We start from the raw sequence: 18,168 nt of genomic DNA, 5'->3' as shown, positions 1-18,168 counted from the left end.
AAATGCTCTAGGAAATGCATTGGGCTATGCCCAAAATCTTCTGGTGGGTGAAACTTCCCAGAGTGGCTGTGCTGTCCTATATTGCCAGCATGTGTGTGCTCGCCCATCATGAGGTGCCCTGCAGGAACACATTTTGCACATTTTGGTTGCTGCTTTGCCTGGCTTTCCTTGTGTACGGAAACCGTAGGCATGGCTATGGCACAAAGCCAGAGGCATTTGGATTAAGCTTGTTTTAATTCTGTAGTAATCTTGACCTCCTATTTTTATTAAAGCACTAATCCTGGGTCCCATCCAAAATCCATTAAAAGTCAATGGAGACATCTCAGTTGTTTCTAGTGAGTGCTGGGTCAGGTTGCTCAAAGGGTGCGGAGTGCTTTTGACTTTGCTGTCTCAACCAGCTTGAGATGCAGCTGATCTCATCTCTGTGCATCTTCTGGAGCAGTGTGGGCAGGGGTGCTCATGTCTTCCCTGGGATGGAGGCAGATGTTTATATATCACTGCTTCTGAAAAGCTTGGTTGCCTCAAGTCGGCTCTTGCCGTCGCTCATCCGTGTACCTGCGGCAGCCAGCACGTCCACCCACGGTGCTGCCGGTGTAGCTTTCCTTGGGGAAGGAGCTACTTCAGCCATCCACGGTCACCCGCCGTGTTGCATAAGGAGAAGAGCATCGTAGTGATTATATAAAAGGGATTATGTAACCGGGTAATTTGGTAATCGCCTCTCCAGTGAATGCTAAGAATAGCTTGTGAATATGCATTTATTTCTGTGATAGCCATCCCCAGTGATTAAGCGCTGGAAACTGTGGGTGTTGGGACGTGGCGCAGGGTGAAATACTTGGCACCTGATGTGTGTGTGTTTGCACTGAGGCTTCTCAGCTCCATCACCCCCTGTGCCACTCTGGTGAGAAATGTCAGCTCCTGTTCCCCTTGCCCTGTAGCATGGTGTGACCTGCTACGCAGGTACGGTGATGGCGTAAAACTGCTCTGACTGTAAGTTGTCTTGGCTCTTCTGGTGAATCTGTGCTAGCTGTTGGTGGCATCTTTACAACAATGCACAATGCGTAGGCAGAGCAGATGATGGAGAAGGGAGCACATTTTGCTTCTCCATTAATTTGGGCCATTTTTGCTTTCTCTTGTTTCCCAGATTATTTATTTTTTTGTGCTCAAGTTACCAGTACCCTTCCCGTGAGGTATTGGTGGGTGTTGGACAATTTCCAGGATCCTGTTGAAGTGCGAAGAGCCTCCTGGGCTGCTTTGAGACTACTGAGAAGGCCACATGCGCTTCAGCCTGGATCCTACCTGTGTCTCTGCTTGTGGGTTTATCCCTCACTTGCAGAGAAGGTGACTCATGAAAAAATTGGGTGCAGCCAAAGGCAGTAAGAGCTCCCTTAGTGCTAACTGAAGTGTTTGAGGAGAAACTGGGGAGGAGGTGGGTGCTTTTCCTTGCAGTCTCTTAGCCCTGAGAAGTTTGTGCAGAGGTGGGCTAAGGATAGCTTGAGAGGAAGTGGGAAGGGGGTGAAAGTCTGCGGCAGGGAGAGGAAGTGAGCAAAAGGAGCTCTCTGAGCGCCAGTGATTCATACAGGAACATCAGTCCTGGATCTGAAAATGTTCCTGCAGTTCTCAGCTCGACTGCCAGAGTCTAGGTAGCTGCTGGTGTGTTTGGGTTTTGTTTTTCCCCTCTCCTCTTTTTTTTTATTTTCCCTTTTGTCTTCCCCTATTCTTGCTTTTGCCAGTTTTTAGTTTTCCCTCCCATGCACTGTCCTGAAAGTATAGTTGCCACCCTTTCTCTTTGCTCCAGCAACATCATCTTGTCTACCTTGAATGCTTTATTGGCACTTCATCTCTTGCTGCCTGAAGCTCAAGCTGTTTAACCTTACCTTCAAGCTGCCACATAATCCCCTCCAGCTACAGCTCTGACCTGGTTTCCTCCTCCTCTCGGCCTTGCTCCGGTCTCTCTTTTCACGCTTCTTGGCTTAGGATAGCTTTCTTCTCTCTTTTGCATGTTATTGATTTAATGATTTGCAATAGTTTCCACTTCCTTGGCTGCTGAGACCCCATTTTCTTTTTAAAATGCTCTAACTTTTTCTGTAATTTCCTCTTCTCTTTCTTTTCTAGGCTTTCTTCAGTCCCATCTATGATTCAGCCCTGGCACATCCCCTTCCTGTATGGATTTCACCTCTCATTTTTTTACTTTCTCCTTTTTGCAGAATGAAAGGCTGTACCATCTGCACTTAGAAGTGCCCTGTAAATCCATTTCTTGTGTGTTGCAATTAGGTGTAGTATACAGATTAAAAAAATAATTAAAAAAAAAAATTAAAAATACTTCTTACTTGAAAGATACAGATTTTCATCCTGTCCCTTTTACCTGAATATCTGTTTCCTTGCGTCTTTTTCCCCTTTTTGTATGTTGGGATAGAGGTTTGAGCATTCGGCTTGCTGCATCTCACTAGAATTCCCTTTGTAGCATGGGTAACCCCTCATTACAGTGGGCTGCCCTGTATACAGACCCTTTCTGCTTCATATTTATGCTCCCTCTTTTTAGTCGGGTATCAACCCTGGAATACACTGCCATTGCTATCAGGGTAAAGAAGAGTTAGGGGAATGTTTTTAATAAACATATGCTTGTTTCATAATGTAGATGGAAAATAGGCAGAGGAGATTGCGTGTGCAGCTGGTAAGCTTTCTGTGAACTGTAGAGAATGGGGGCAGGCACAGGCCATGGGTAATAAGAAATTATTATGATACTATGTAAATTCTCAGATGTTTAATGAACTTAACATCTCAGTCTCAAACTACACATCTGGAAAAAGATGTGAGTTGAGAGTTTTTGTGCAAGAGCATGTAAGGATATGTGAGAGCTGTTGTGGGAGCTTCTGTAACATGAAAACTGTTTAATTAGCAGCTGTGCGGGTATAATAAGAATAATCCTAATGGCACTGAGAGGCAAGTGTGAAGTAGTGAAGGGAGGAGGAAGACCAAATTAATCTACTGTATATTAACTTGCTAAAACCAGTGAAACTGAAATGGTGTCTCATTTACATCAGCATGAGAGACATGTCTGTAAACCCCTGCCTAGGATCAAAGAAATACATTATTTCTTAATCTCAGGTGGACAGGAGGACTCAGGGTATGTAAATATGGTATAAAGAGGCATGAGGGCAATTTTCAGATCTGGAGCAGACACACTGTACAAGATTTCTCTTTATCTTTGTCTGTGTTGCCAATATTGGATACAGCATATGTACTCGTATTAATTTTAGTACGAGTGTATATCTTTCTATGTTCTATGACCTCCAGATGCAGGCTTTGAAAATGTGGGTTGCTAAGTCCGTGGATGAAACCCCAGAGTTCAGCTGGAATGTGCCAGTTGTATCGGACTTCGTAGACACACTCTCACTGATGGGATGGAGGATAATGGGTTACGTGTTTCGGAGTTTTAACTCTAATCTTAATCAGTGATTTTCTCCCTTCGAAGAAGTAGGCTGTGAAGATATTAAATTTATTATGAAGGTTCAAGTTCAGTTAAATAGATTTCCAAAAGCAAGTCTGACTGAGGGAAAAAAAGAATTTGCACTGTCTGCAAATGTCTTACTGTCTGAAAGTGCCTGATGAAGCCAAATTAATAACTTTTAAGAAGTTTGCTTTTGAAATGTTCCTGCAGCAAGCTTTTAAAAAAGATCTAGAGAGGTTTGGAAACAGGCAGCCTTTGTAAAAAGTCTTTCCTTCGGGCTAGAACATTTAAATGCTATGTGAAGCAAGGTTATGAAGGGCCAATTAATACTGGGTTTCCTGATACCACCTGGAGAAAGCTTGGCAGCCTTATTCACAGCAGTAGGGGTGGCACTTGTAATTTAATTGTCAGCATCCACAAGTGTTACTCTAGAACTGCTAATGACTCCCTGGACATCTCCTCAAAGGTGACTTCCTCGCTTGTACGGGTTGTAAACACATGGGTCTTGAGGAAGGACTGAGACCTGAGCCATCCGCAGGAACAAATAACTCTTCCAAGGTGTCTGATCTCTGTCTACGCAGACTTGCCATATTTGTCTGGACTTGGCTCTCTCTCAGCCTGGTAGGTGTTTTTGCAGCCAGTCAGTGGCTGGGATGTGCCACCTCTGTGCCTGGAAGCTGCACGTGTGACAGCATGTCACAAAAGTGCCTGCAGAGCTGGCGTGATGCTTACAACTTCTGCCTGCAAGATCTGCAGGGCAGAGGTCCTGGTGCTCATACCCAGATGCCTGTTCCTGGCACATGTGCTGAAGGCAGCAAAACTAAATCATGTACTTGACTTTAATACCTGGCTCTTTAACTGCAAAAAAAAATCACCATTACTTTCACTTTCAGTGCTGTACATTGTTCTGAAGGTGTGGGTCTTTCTTAATTATGTCCTAGACTTTGATCATGGTAATGGCTTATCCAAATATCCATCTTCCAAATTAGATTTAAGCTATTTGTGCGTTTATAGTATTTCTTTGTTTTATTCAAACACAAGTAATTAAATAAAGAACGAATAGAGCTGTTATGCTTCAGAAGTCTATGACAGTACTTAGATTTTTATGGGAAACCAGAATTTTGCGATTATTTGTAATGACAAAAAATGTGCTTGTCTGGCACCTCTCACAGAAGGATTTCATAGTACTTAAACATTAAATATGCTGTAGCATGTTCCAGTCACATCCAGGCCAGATTCATAGGCATTGTACGGATGAGTGAGTGGGCAGAAAGTCATGAAAGTGTCATGTACAATGTTTGAGAGTTAGAAGCTTAATATTTCTGATTCTTAGTTTCCCACTCCAGTATGAGAAAACTGCTTTGACCTCACAGTAAACACTTGCTTTGGTTTAGTTAAGTGCATGCTTTGCAACAAGCGCTTCCTTTTTACAGACTTCTCAATATAGGCATTTTTGAAAGTCGCATGCTAGAGATCTTGTATGGATGTAAGGATGAATCAGTCCAAGCACGTGAGTTGTCTGGAGGAAAGTTTCTTGGCTTGGCACTCCTCTCCTGGCAGAATTATCATGTTATCACCCTAACGTTTGTTCAGTGCGTCCTGTTACTAGTGTATCTAAGATCAACAAGTACATCCAAACTCTTATCCTATAGGCATCTTTATCCTGGTCTTTTGATTTATGCATTTGGACATTTACTGCTGAGCTATACTTGTATTGGGATTGTATACCTGACTTCATGACTTTCTGTTGACCTAATTAACCTCAGACTGTTAGTGATGGCAACATTTATTTGGGTGAAATATGAACTAATTAAAGTCTTCACCTGTATTTCACATTCAGATAGCTGACTCAATCTGTTTAAGTTATTGTTATCTTTTTAGTGTTGTGTTCACTCATACTGAAATACCACAGGAACTAAGACTTGCATTTAAGATTGTGCGGATTTTGTTGTTGTTGTTGTTGTTGTTTTGTTTTGTTTGTTTGTTTGTTTGTTTGTTTTTTCCTTTTAATTAATCGTTCATTGAAATATGCAGTCCTAGGACAGTCTAAAGTTGTGCAAAATTGGGTCAATGCCACCGAGTAGTTGTGGCCAAAACCGAAATAACAGCACATTGAAACAGTTTCAGCACTTTCAAAGGCTGGTTTTGTCTAAATACTTCCGAAAGTTAAGGAACTGCAAGTATAGCTTTACAGTATGTGGTCAGAGGAGAGTGGAACTTTTTTTCTGAAAAGCCTGGCATTCGCCCAGCGTGTGGGAGGCTGATTTTTATCTCCTTTATGTCCTCAGGATGGTTTAAGTGTGCATCACTCTTCTGGAAAAGTTCCTAGCCTGCAGGAGATAGGGTATACTGGAATTGATTTATGTCAATTGTCAACATTATCCCTCTTTTCCTCTGTGTAAAATACAAAGGAAATATGCACTAAGCTAAGTCAAAGCTATACAATAGCTCAGTGGTTTAGATGTTCTTTGAACAGGGAGACATGTGTTTGCAATGCTTGTTCCAATTGTACCCCTTCAGAGACAGAAGAACATAGAAGTTAACGACAAAAAAAGGATGAGATATTAGGTCTCTTGGTTGCTCCTAAGCACTGTGGCCTTGACATGGGAAGTGCTTATGTGAGGGATTTGAGGCATCTGCTTGGGTCTGTTAGAGAAGGAGGTAATTCTGTTCTTGCTGGTTTTTACATGTTGTCCCAAAAATTTTTGTACTGTCTCCTGGCAGACATAGAATGCTGGTGTGGATGGGCATTTGCTCCTATACTTATGCATTTCATGCAAGCAGAAACACTGCCAGCTCCAAAAAAATCTGAGATGTTGTCTCCGATTGCTTGCAGCTTGGTATTTGTTCACTTCTAGGAGCGTGAGAGAGGTTTGAGTCTTTTGGGCGAGAGAGAGACTTGAACACAGATTTCCATATCCTGGAAGAGCATGTCAGCTGGTTTGGGTGGAAGTTGACTGCACGGTGACAGTCACTACTGCCTCATTTCCCTTACCTCTCTGTTCTGCAAATGTGCCCTTTGGGACACTTAACAGATGCCAAGAAAACAAATATATTTTTCTGTTTTAGGAATACAAGAAGTAATTTGTTTCAGAACCCCCAAAAATGCAGTTAAGTGCCCAAGTCCCTGATATGAGTGGATTTCTCAGATTTCTGTTAAAGTTTCAGATCAAGCTGGCACCATCTGGAGTTTACCTGCAGCTACATAATTAATTCATATGCTGATATGAAATATTTGTATTTAATAAATAGCTCATAAAAATCTGTCTCCCCTCCTCCTTTTACATTAAGAGCATCTTGTAGGAGCATTATGAATGTTGTGGCACATCCAGGCAAGGAGTGTGGCAATACTGGAGAGATTTACTTCAAATAATCACTGTTCCTCTGCAATAACTAGGAGGAGAGGGAAGGTGGTACAGTGAATACTGCAGAGAAGGCAATGCCTAGTGTGCCTTTCCCAACCTTAAAGACCGTTATAAAGCAGATGCGTGTAACATTTGGGCTTAGGCTCTTGTTAGTTTCTTTTCTAGGCACCAGGTTTTTGTGGAGCTGTGGTGTTGCTGACATGACTGTGACAGTTCAGAGTACCTGCTTCAGCTCCTTTCTGCCTGATAAGGACTGGGGTAGGGAATTCATGCTGAGGCTGGTTCAAGGGCTGTCCATTCCCTTTAATGAAAATCTCAAGGCAATCTTAGATACTTTTTAAAAAAAGTTATTTATATGAGCTGATCAAATTTCGCTGGTACTGGATGTTTAATACACAAAGTGGTGAGTTTATACATTCCTGTGTAAGTCTCTTCTACGTCTGTTACTCTAATTGGTTTTGACAGGTTTTTTTTCCTAATATTTTTAAATAATCCAGCGTTTTACACTTTTTCTGACCTAGTCCAGTTTTCCACTCTAATGTTTTTGTGGCCAGTGACAGGGCTGGTAAATCAGGATTGATTTAGTACTGGCAAGACCATTCAAGGGCTTCATGCAGTGAAATTAAAAGAAAAGAGATAAACAGTTTTCAAATAAAAATATGTGTATCAGCAACATCAATCCTAAAGTTCCTTGTACCAACTTGCAGAGTGGACCTTCAAGGTTTCTTGTTGCACGCTGTGGATTTAGGCTCAGAGGAAACCCTGTATCTTCAGCATGTGATCACAATTTTATGCACACAAATAGCGCTAGATTGTACAATGTCTCCGAAGTTTTCTCTGTTCCGCTTTCAGGCAGATGCGGCGCAGGCAATGTGGAAGCAAGCTGCCTACATGTGTGCCTTGCAAATACACCTCAAACCTCACCTGGAGGGAATATATCTGTGGGTAGATACACAGCCCAAGCTTCCCACCTCCTCAGTGCAAGAGCTGAGGCTGTCGACAAAGTTGATAATGAATCCTGGTGATGGGGATGACATTTTTGCTGGGTGCAGAAGAGCTTAGTGTGGTGATGTGGTTAGTGACAGTTAAAAAACACCCATGTTATTTCTTCAGAGCTCGGTTTATGTTAGAAGTAATCAGTTACCTTGTTCCTTTCTTTATTCTTCCAACCAGTGTTCTTATCTGTGATCCAGCATGCTTCATGCTTCTTCATGCTTCAGTATAAAAGTATGGCCTGATGGCTAAGGGCATTGTCACTTAGAAAAGTGGGGTTCTGCTCTCATCTCTGCTGCCAAACCTGAGCCTGTTTCTTCGCCATCTTTGTTCCATATTCTTCTTCTAAAGCTTAAGGAATGATCAACTTCTATTCACAGGTTGTCTTGGAAGCTATGGATTAAAAGCCATAGGAAAGACAGAGATAAGTTTGACTGAACTGGTTTATTTAATTAAAATTTGTTTTAAACAAAATTGAGCGGCTTCTACCTGTAACAGGGATGAGGAAGAGAGATTTCTGGTAGCTTTTTGCTGAGGACTGAGGAGGAGGACCAAGGACCACAGAGTTATTGCTTGCCATATTGTTGGTTCTTACATCAAACAACACTTGCTCTGAGTATGGTCTGGGGTCCTCTCTTAGTAGGTCCTCTCTCTTTCATAGTTTGTGGGTTTTTTGCCTAATGAACCTAAAGGCCTTTAATGAAACTTAAAACCAGCCAAACATAAAACAGCACCACCAACAAAAATCTGGATATTAGTTTCATTCCTTCTGTTGAAAAATATTAATTTCTGGGATTCTCTTTTTACCTTTGTTTCATGGCCTCAGTCACATCAACTTTCCTCTTGGCCTGAGAAGCCTTAGGCAGTGCTTGACTTGTGATACAGTTGTATCCTAAGGAGCCACAGGCATTGCCATTGAGTAGTCTTAAACTCTCCCCCATTTTTTGTCAGAGCTGGGCTTTCCTGTTTCTGTTGCATCTTGATTCTGGAACTTGGATACATCATGTTGCAAGAAAAAAGTAAACTCTTCCTATTTAAATCCATGCAGCTTTGATTTGAATTCATTTGAAGACAAATCTCTAGCTCCAAGCAAAATTCAGTCATAATTTTATCTCAAAATTATGGATTCTCCATGTTTTCCCAGATGCTTGCCCAAGTTTGTCAGAAAATGTTTTAAATGAGAAAGATCTTCCAGAGATTTCAATTTGTCTTGAAACCTAAAATACTTTTTTTGGTTTTAGCGTTATACTTTCATGAAAAGCACCCTCAATAAGCTGCCACATAGACCCGTCTGTGTGTTACGTTGCTGTTTGAGTGTTGGGTCAAAATCACATACCTTTCTAAATCCTCGTCCACCCAGTTCTCAGGCCATAAAGTTCAATGGGACTTTTGCATGGGAGAGTGGAGATGCTCCTCCTGCTTGGAGAGCTGTTGTGTTAAATGGGATGGTCTGTGTCTTGCAGGCGTAAGATCGTCTTTGTGGTTGCTTATGGATTTTTAAATCTGCATAATCATGGCTTTTGTATTCTTTGACTGCAGCTATATGGGAAGAGTGTGAATATTTAATGGAGTATTGAATGCTGCATAGCTTTTCCATGTATCAACTTGCAGAAGGTGTTTTGAAGGATTGGTTGGTTGGTTTCTCAAACTCTCTGTAGGGTCAGAGATCATGTGTCTGAAATATTTTATACATGTGTGGGTTTTAGGTGATTAATACTTTATGCTTGCCTCTGAGATATGTGGTAGTACTTAAAACTCAATTAAGTGGTGATTATACAGTGATTGGACTGAAAGATGAATATTTAGTGTATTTGGTTTGGAATAGGAAATAAAATATATTGCTGCCATGATGATTTTGTTTCAAAAGACATTAAGACTAGCATATTAAAAACCTGTTCAGTATCCTAAATTTTTTCTGCTTCAAGAATGCAAATATTTCTTTGAGGACTTTTTAAAAGGGATTTTGTTGTCTTGCTCTGTAAGGATGCTTCTGGCACCTTTATAAAGGCTTTTTGCCTTGTCACCTGCAGATACAGACCAAAGTTGTGTTGTGTTCACACCTTTTCTTCATTGAGCTCTTGCTAATTGCATGTTGAGAAATATGTGTGACTGCAAGACTGAAAGAAATAAGATGCTTGAGACAAGTGTCCATCTAGACCTGTGTTCTGTCTTGGACGGTGGCAGGTGCTGTGCCAGGAAAGGCCATGAGCCTGTCTGTTGCCTTCATACTTCTCCAACATATGGTTCACATGCATCAGAGATATTAGGGTGTAACTTCCTTTTTTTTTCCTTTAATTACTGTTTTGGATCGGTCTTCCATGGATTTTTCTAGTCCTTTTTGAATCTGTCTGCTTCTGCTATCTCTTGCAGCAACAGATTTCAGATTTTGTCTGTCTGCTGTGTAAAGAAGCACTTCTTAAACTAATTTCCTGCTAGGACATTAATTGAAACTAATGTTACAGGGCTTGGCAAGTAATAGTTCTGTGTTCAGCTTCATTCAGTTCTGCATTCAGCCTTGCTCTTGGCCGTCACCCAGGCACCTGTTTTTCAAGTTGAAGGTTCTGAAATCTTTTAGCGCCTTCTTGAAGGGTAGCTGCTCCATCTTGTTATTCATTGTATTTGCTCTTCTCTGTACTTTGCACTCCTAAGTACAAGCACTTATTGGAAAGCAGAAATAAGGACTTGGAGGTGCACTTCAAATTACTAAGAGAGAAACTGGTCTCTAGTATCTCATGAAAATTTGGGCTTGCCCTCTTATATGGAAAAAGAGCTCAAACTGATATTTAAAATAAAGCTAATTTTGATTTCTAAGTTTTTAAGGAAGAGGCTTCCCAGGGAGGTGTTACGGCCCCAAACCTGACAGTATTCAAGAAGTGACAACACAATGCCCTCAGATACATGGTGTGAACTGCGGTGTAGTCATATGCAGGGACAGGAGTTGGACTTGATGATCCTTGTGAGTCCCTTCCAACTCAGGACATTCTCTGATTCTATTATACTATAATAAAATAACTCCAGTTTGAGTTGCATTCCAGTAGTATTACTGACTTCTAGTTGTAACTTACTCTGCATGGGGTTATTAGTGGAGTAACGCACTTTTCAACACAGAGAGCTGAAGACCATGAAACATACATTGAATAATACCTGTTGACTCATGCCTTGTGAAGCTTCATTACTTTTGATAGGGCTGGCTAGGGGGTAAATTAATACGTGTTCACCTCCTGTGCTGACACTGGAAAGAGAGAAACTAGTCTAGCATGATTTTCAAAACCCAGTGCTCAGAGGCTTGCTTGAGTGTGCCTGTAGGCAGAGATGGACAGATTTTAGCCTGAAGGACTGTGGATGAGTGCAGCTCTCAGAAGATGGTTATAATACACGTTCTGCTTCTGGAGCAAATGCTCATTTGCCTTCTGTGGCCTGAGCATCAGAAGGAAGGCTATTTATCATCACGTGTGACTCGTAAGAGCTGCACTGCATACACAGAAGTTTTATTATGTGATTTCTAGCTCACACTATTGTTTACAAGTAAGTTTTGGTTTATATAGCTGTCCCACATTTATGGCTGTACTGCTGCTGTGTTTTCCAGGGATGTACCAAGCAACATAGCTAACATCTGTCCTATGGTGTTTGCGCCTCTCGAGGGAGAAGGCTTTGTGGTGGAGCTCTTGGTTTGGTTGGATGTGTTTGTTTTTTTAATGTTTACATCGTTGTGCACTTTTTTTTTTTTTGGAAAAGGCAAAGTTAGGGAGATGCATTGTGCATTTGGAAAGAAAAGCAGTGGTGTTTGTGAAGGTTTCTGTCTGCCTTTCTTTCAGTAAGGCTTGAGAGATCGTAGAGTTTAGACTCGGGCCATTATCAGAGGGGAAGCTTGTCTCAGCCTGCTTTCTTGAAGATGAGCTAAGATCATTTGCTAGAGAGCCTTGTGCCAAGTTGGGTGAAGACACTGACCCAGAGTCAGCTGGGCAAGATCACCAGCTGGGTGATCTTCCAGTGAGCTGAGTGACTTTTCAAATGAGAGGCTCAGACCATGGCAATTCCTTGCGCTCAATTTTGTATTGTATGAAACTTTACTGTAGAGAGTGAAGAGGAAGTGTTGGGTTTCTTTTGTTATTAAGTTTTTTGTGGCTTTTTTTGTCGTTGTTGTTCGGATTTTTGGGTGGGTGTTGGTCTTTTATTTTTTAAGCTTGTGTTGTTGAGGGAATGCACTTGTGCCTGTTGGATTTTCTGAGGCACTGAAGCGTTTATGGTATATCACAAACATCTGTTCATCCTGTAGTTGAACTGAGAGATGGCAAAGGCACCCATGGTAAGACATAGTCTGCAGGATGAAATGGGACCTCCAGGCTGTTGGGGTTTCTTAATTGTGCTCTCCTCTTGAAACTTCAGGCAAATGTGACCACTTGTGGATGTGTATGAAGAGTCAGAGATTAATGAAATATCCTCAAAATGCATTCTGCTGCCCATTTTGCCTTCCTTGTCTAACCCTGTCACCACAGTGGTACTGCTGCAGATGGAACTGAAACTCATCTACAGATTGTTAGCCTTCACATCCATGTCACTTTTACCCGTTTCAATATTGCTATAAATAAAGAGAATTGATCCTTTTAAGCCTTAATTTAGTTATCTGAACACAAACTGCTGGAGAGAGAATTGGATTATATGCTTTGATGTGTGTTCTATCAAACAGATTACATAGTTCAGCTGTTAACAACTGCTGCTTCTGTGAATGTATCTTCCATTAAGTGCCTTACATGGTGGGTTGGTTGTTTGGGGTTTTCTTAGGTGAGCTCCAGGTATAGGGCTATAGTATTATAACTGTAAGGGTTTTTTTATCAATACAGAGATTTTTTTTCATAAATCATATGCCCATGATTTTAATGTTCCTTGTGGAAAATCAGAAGTTGGGTGCCACTTCCTCTGAGATATACTGCTTCTCTTGTTTGCCCATTCTTTTAAATACAAATACATACAGTCTGTTTCACATAGATCTTTATAAACTTGATCTACCTTTTTTAAGAAGGCCTGTTTTAAGCACATCTGATATTAAAGTCAGACACCTATGGTTTATATGCCATTGTGCTGGTTTGACTGAAAACGAGTTAACTTTTATTTGTGCAGTTAGAAACCTTTCTTTCTTTGTAGCTAGCATGGTCATTGTTTGGATTTAGTTGGAGAAGAAGATAACATCCCAGGACAGACTTAATGTTTTTAATTGCTGTTGCTTGGGATCCAAGGCCTCTGAGCTCTGCCCACAGGTGTGAGGCAGCTGGGAAGGGGAGCATGGATGGGGCAGAACTTGACTGACATCCAGACTGATCAATAAGAATATTTCATACCATTAGCATCATGCTCTATATTTAAGGAGAGCTGGGATCTTCTGGCTAGGCATGGAGTCTGGTTGCAGCTGAGACAGAGACCTGTTTGAGGGAGTTCTGTTCAGGAGTTTCTTCAGTTTGGCCTTTTGCCATTCTGCCATTTTGCAGAGGCCTCTGGGCCTTTCTGCCTTTTTCTCTCTTCTCTCTCTGGGATTGGCTGTTCAGGACCAGGTGCTGCTGCATGGGACTGGCTGTTCAGTGCAGATGGAGTTCATGAAGAAATGCACTGAGTATCTTTTTATTTTACATTCTGTTTCCTTTTTATATGTGTTATTATTAGTAGTATATTAGTGTTATTTTGTTATTTTTCTTAAACTGTGTTTATTTCAACCTGTAAGTTTCTCCTTTCCATTTTTTATTCCCTCCCCTGTTTGGTAGGGTGGGGAGTGAGTGAGTGGCTATCATGGTTATATTGTTAGCTCTGGTTAAACCATGAGTGGTTTATTACCATGCTTTAGACCTGAGCTAGTTGAATGAATGACATGTGAAATTCAAGCACAGAAATCTTGATTTGATCCCAATTCTAAATTCTTCTGAGACTTAGGACCATGGGTACACTTTTTCCTTTGCGATGAATTGGAAGTTGTACTATACCACCAACCCTCTGCTTAGTTCCTAGGTCTCTTCAAAATTGTTCTACAAATTCGGGAATGCCTCTTGATAGGGCTTTGAAAAAAAAAAAGATAGAGGAAATGATTAGTTGACAGCCTAATGCCAAAATAAAGTCCTTTCTGTTTACCTGGGCCCAGAAAATCAAGTAGCAAACTTGTCAATGTAGATGGGATTGGAAAAAAAATTCACTGTTTCTGTAAGAATGCTAATAGTGGTGACATGTTGAGAACTAGATCCCTAATTAATATATTTTTAGGCTTGCAAGTCTAATGCGTTTACTGTGGATATTTGGTATTTGTTGACACTGCACTCCAAAGAAGACTTACAGAAACACAGGGGGTTATGAACAGCAGTGTTTGGTTTGGATGTAGTGTCAGAAAAGAAACTGGTGTGAGACTCCTTGATGTTCCTGATGTTTTTGTGATGTTCCTTATGCTGCAAGATGTTCTTCATGAAGCCAGCCTAACCTTCAAATAAATCTATGAAGTCCTCAATAAGCTTCCTTCATGCTGCTTTTCCCCCTAACCATTGGTAAAGGCTTTTAGTAAGCACTTGTGATTTCCTCCTTTGATTTTCTGCAGGTCCTATGCAAACTCTATGCCGTGAATGCAAAACGTGACAGCAGTTGAGTGGCTGTATCAAGATTGTTTGCTGTCATGACAAGGAATTTTGCTTCATTGTTTGCTTTTAGCCTTTGTTTGCATCTTGCTTCCTGTTGCTGCACAATAACTACACAGAAAGGGAACAAGGATTATTAAAATACGAAAGAAGCAATGTTGTGGTTCATCATTAGGGCTTCTAGATGCAACTAATGACAAATATGAAATAATAGTCGCCCTGGCATACTTTTTGGTGAATTTATTTCCGCTTTATTTCTTTCTGTGGTGCTCAGCACAGGAAACAGCTGCTTCTGTTATACCAGGAGAAACTCCTGCGTGCTAACTTTCCCACTGTTCATTTCCCTTCAGTCCATATGGATTTCTCCTTAGACCTAGGGGTAGATGCTCTATGCCTGTGCAGTTGTGTAATATGCCATTGCTTGCTTTTCTGCCCTGAACTCATAATGGAATAACCTAAATGATTATAAAAGCTTTAGCACCAGCTTCATTTCATTTTAATAGACCAATAAAAGCAACCAGCATGCAAGCTGCTGGCTCCAGTACTCCTGTGTAAGCCATTAGCAAAACAACATTACTGGCTCTTGACAAAGAAAAACACCAGTGACAAGTCCAGGAATTTGCTCCAAAAAGAAGTCAACCAAGTGCCAGTGAATCCAGAGACCCACTCTTATGCATGCTGACCTATGAGTGGAGACCTGTCAGGTTTTGCATTTTATGCATGAGGATGGCTCATATGGCCACCTCTTATGTTCCGCACCCCCCCCCCCCCAATACTGACAGCTAATGTATTTGCAACATTATACCTCTTGTGCCAGGTACAGTGTGGTGGATTTGAAGAGCAGGAGTCTCCCCATAAGGCCCAAAGGAGCCCCAAGATGTCCATGCTACGAGGCCCCTGGTTAACTCACCAGTTGTGGGGGAAGGGAGAGGAAGCATGCCCATCTCATGGGACCCAGCACACAGAGACTTGTGTACTGAGCAACAACAAAAAAATGCTGGGAACTTTAAGTGTACCTTGAAAGATGCCTATATAATCAGTGTACTGTGTATTTCCAAGTATGCAGAAACTGTGAAACTACCTACTAACCCTCATTGAGTATAAACTAGTACCTTCTGCTTATATATTATCCTCTAGTGTTTTACTGTGTTTAAGAAACAAAAGCACTGCATGAACAGCCAGTGGACTGGTTTCAGACATGGCTACCTGTCAGGGTGGTTGCACCCTGGTTCCTTCTCATGCATGGTAAAACTCTCAGTTGGGCAGGTCAGAAGACCTTAGCTCTGCTGACAGCCTTTTTTTGGATGGTTTGTGGTTAGGCTTTACCTAAATCCCTTGCAGAGGCAATACCTGGTTCTGAGAGATTTGGTCTCCTCTTCCCTGTCTCTTCCTTCATCTTCCTTCTTTCAAGCTGAAAAACCCCCCACCTTTTACATTTTACTTAAAGATGTCATGATTGCTATTTTCCAGGAAAAGCTTTCAGCATTTTAAACTGTCCTAGAACATTCACTGAGTATGGATGTTCCCAAAAACGTCTGGTCAGCTGGAGCAATTTAAAAATGCAGTATCAGCTAGAACAAGACAGATGCTGGAAGAGAGATGTAGAGGACCCGAGGGTGAGAGAGATGATAGGAGAGAGGATGAAATTATCCCAAAATAGAGCTTGGGAAAAGAATTAATATCCCTCTATTGTGTGCTATGTTCTAGTATTTGTCCACTAGCTACAAATAAGGAAACTGAGACTTCTTTCTGTGCTCCTGTAACCTGGGAGAGCATTTAATAAGTTTGTATGGACTCTTTGCATCTCTTTGCTTCTGCAGAACTGGGTAAACAGCACAGCATCATCACCTTTCCCTCTTGTCCAGATCTTGTTTCTCTGTTAAGATTTGTTTCACTGTCCCTGCAGAACATCTGCCAGTCATCTAGGTGGATGTGGTTGCATGTGTACATTTTAAAAAGTTATATTATTCTGAGAGTAATTTTTGTTCATCAGTGTCACTGGCAGCAATCTGAGTGTTTGCAATTTGGTGTCCTGGTCTCATATGCTACTCTCCTCACTTCTTTTGACTGGCCTTTGTAGTTGTGGACCCTTGGAGAATGTTTGTCCTTTTGTTTCCAGTCTCCTGATGTCTGTTCTGGTTTAAAGGAGATGTTTCTAACCTATTAAGAATGCCTTTACTATACTAGACTTTTAAACTTGCGTTTTTTGGTAGAACTGTTCTGAAATAGGACAAGAATTTCCAAATTATCATCCTGAGACTCTCAGTGCATTGTGGATTTGTTACTTTTAGTAATCTTTGACATTTACTTGTCAGTCTCGCATTGATGACCTTCCTCTTCCCCACCAAGATGAGCTGCTAGAGTCATGGGGTTATGATTATTTTCACGAATGAACAGGGAGGATGGTAGCCTGATCTTTGCAGACAAAAAAGTTTGACATGTCATTCTTTTTGAACAGAGATATAAAAGTCAACACAAGAACATACCATGTAAAAAAATTCGAAAAGTGTCCTACTGGAAAGCCCCACTAATTTCAGTTTGAAAGTGAAGAGTTTCTCCTAGTGATCTTTCCTTTTGCGTCTTTCCTTTTCCTTTTATTTAAATGAACATTGTACTGTTCCAAGAGCAGTCCACATGGATGTGCCTGGAAGAAGTCATTGAGTCATCTCACAGATGTAGTGATTCCGGATGTTGGGTTTTGTTTTGTTTTGTTTTCCTGAAAAATACTTTGAACATGGGGCCATGGTAAAATAGCTGTGTGGTGTGGTGTGTGGGTGGGTTTTTTTGGTTTGTTTGTTTGGTTGTTTTTTTTTCCCCCTCCTCGTCCTACTGAAAGGAAAACCTAAGTTAGCCCTTTAGTTGTATTACCTGGTAGTATAGTTGCAAACCCTGAAGTCTTGTTGGAAGCTTCTGGCTGGACTAGGCTTGAAGTGTGAAGAACATCCTCTAGTGTAAAGGTTTCCAGGCTCTCATAGAAGTATCACTGATGGTACATGAACTAGTCCAGATGGATGCAGATACTGTGTGCTTGTGCACCTGTAGAGTCCATTCATATCAGTGTAATACCAGCTACGTTCCCCTTCTGAAACATCTGTATTAAGTGGATTGTTGGAGTTCAGTGATGACCAGGGTCTGGTTTCACCACTTCCATGCATCACCTTCACGTTACAGTGCATGCAGGAGCATTGCTGTGATGCCAGGTGTGAGATTCTCTGTGGAGATGTTGCCTCTGTTTTCCTTGTTTGTCTCAATTACCTAGTTATTACAATTGCTCTGTGGCACAGGCAGTTGCTTATATTATTGATAGTTCTAGTAGTAAATTTAAAAGCTGAATAAAACAACTTTTGTGATCTACTTTCTTTCTTTGCCCCATTTCAGCAAGCTGGTGTCTTCTCAGAAAAATATGTGCTGAATGAACCCCGTCTGAGCATGCTAAGCAGCAGCAATGTCTGCTTCAAACCATGAAGACCCTGTCTTTAAGCACTGGGGACTATAGCCTATAGGCCTTTACCTGGCTGGTCTACATACCTTGATATATTTATTGTCCTGTGATGTGACCTAATATGCACAAGCATCTTTTGTCAATGGAGCTAGCAGAGGTCAGTGCTAGACCACTCTCCATCATCTTTGCCAAGTCCTGGGAAACAGGAGAGGTGCCTGAGGACTGGAGGAAAGTAAATGTCACTCCAGTCTCCAAAAAGGGCAAGAAGGAAGACCCAGGTAACTATAGACTGGTCAGCTTCACCTCCATCCCTGG

At 41.3% G+C, this 18,168-nt stretch overlaps 1 protein-coding gene across 1 annotated transcript in view; it reads left to right on the top strand.

Moving 5' to 3' along the window:
* The window catches only part of VOPP1 (VOPP1 WW domain binding protein), a 68,845-nt gene that overhangs the window by 10,073 nt on the left and 40,604 nt on the right, over positions 1-18,168 (top strand). The gene's annotated exons all lie outside the window — the stretch shown is intronic.

This window comes from Patagioenas fasciata, chromosome 2, assembly GCF_037038585.1.
Source record: "Patagioenas fasciata isolate bPatFas1 chromosome 2, bPatFas1.hap1, whole genome shotgun sequence".
NCBI classification, from domain to species: domain Eukaryota; kingdom Metazoa; phylum Chordata; class Aves; order Columbiformes; family Columbidae; genus Patagioenas; species Patagioenas fasciata.
The sequence above is the reverse complement of the archived record's forward strand: the minus strand, read 5'-3'. Positions and strand labels throughout refer to the sequence as shown.